Consider the following 1368-nt stretch of genomic DNA (forward strand, 5'->3'; position numbering starts at 1 on the left):
TGAGGCAATTGAAGAGGAAGGGGACGTCTAGGCAACTGTTAGGTACTTTGACTCCTAATCCAACATGGAAATCGAAGTGGGTGACAACAACAAAAATGGGGCTGCACCTAGAGGTAAAAATGATCGGCAAAAGGGCAAGGATGAAAACGCTAGCAAACTAATATCAAAATCGGAGGCACAACCGTCGCGCAATCGGGACATCAAATGTTTTAGGTGTTTGGGAACGGGGCATATTGCTTCTCAATGCCCAAACAAACGGGCGATGGTGTTGCGGGATAATGGAGAGATTGTGAGCGATAGTGATAGCGAGTTTGATGACATGCCGGCGTTGGAGGGTGTTAGTGAAGAAGAAAAAGTTGAAGGGCCGGTTGGGGATCTACTAGTCACAAGGCGAGCTCTCACTACTCACGTCAAAGTGGATGATTTGGAGTTGCAACGAGAGAACATTTTCCACAATCGATGCCACGTCAATAATACGGTATGTAGTGTTATAACTGATGGTGGTAGTTGTACTAATGTAGCTAGCGTATCTCTTGTAGAAAAGTTGGGTTTAATATTGTTGAAAGACCCGAGACCTTATAAATTGCAATGGTTGAATGAGAGTGGCGAGGTGAGGGTGAATCGAAGAGTATTAATTAATTTGTCAATTGGGAGTTATAAGGATGAGTTAGTGTGTGATGTGGTGCCAATGCAAGCGAGACATATTTTATTGGGGCGACCATGGCAATACGATAGGAAAGCTATGCATGATGGGTACAAAAATCGATATAGTTTCATTAAGGATGGAAGGACCATAACTCTTGTGCCATTAACACCGGCGCAAGTCTATGAGGACCAATTAAAATTAAGAAGTGAGGAAGAGAGGAGAGCAAAAGAGTTAGGAAAAATGAGAGCAAATAGTGAGTTGGAGAAAAAGAGAGAAAATGTTGAGGTAGCCATTAGAGAGAAAAAGAGAGAGCAATCACAAGAGAGAAAAGAAAGAGAGTGCCTCGAGAGAAGAGAGAAAACACGAGTGAATTTCTTTGCAAAAGAGAGTGATTTGAGGAGGACGGTAGTTGAGAGAAAAGAGATGATCTTGTTCGTTTATAAGGAATCACTCCTCAATTTTGAGGAAACTTACTCACCCCTCCTTAGTTTGGCTAAGTCTTTGTTGCCGAAATTCGACGCTGTATTTTTGGAGGATGCACCAAGTGGATTGCTACCTATTCGAGGCATTGAACATCAAATTGACTTCATTCCCGGAGCTGTAATTCCAAATCGACAGCTTATCGAAGTAATTCCAAGGAAACTAAGGAGCTTCAAAAACAGGTGGAGGAATTGATGAGCAAAGGATACGTGAGGGAAAGCAAAAGTCCTTGTGCAATACCA

Source organism: Olea europaea, unplaced genomic scaffold (genome assembly GCF_002742605.1).
Source record: "Olea europaea var. sylvestris unplaced genomic scaffold, O_europaea_v1 scaffold67, whole genome shotgun sequence".
In the NCBI taxonomy this organism is placed as follows: Eukaryota; Viridiplantae; Streptophyta; class Magnoliopsida; order Lamiales; family Oleaceae; genus Olea; species Olea europaea.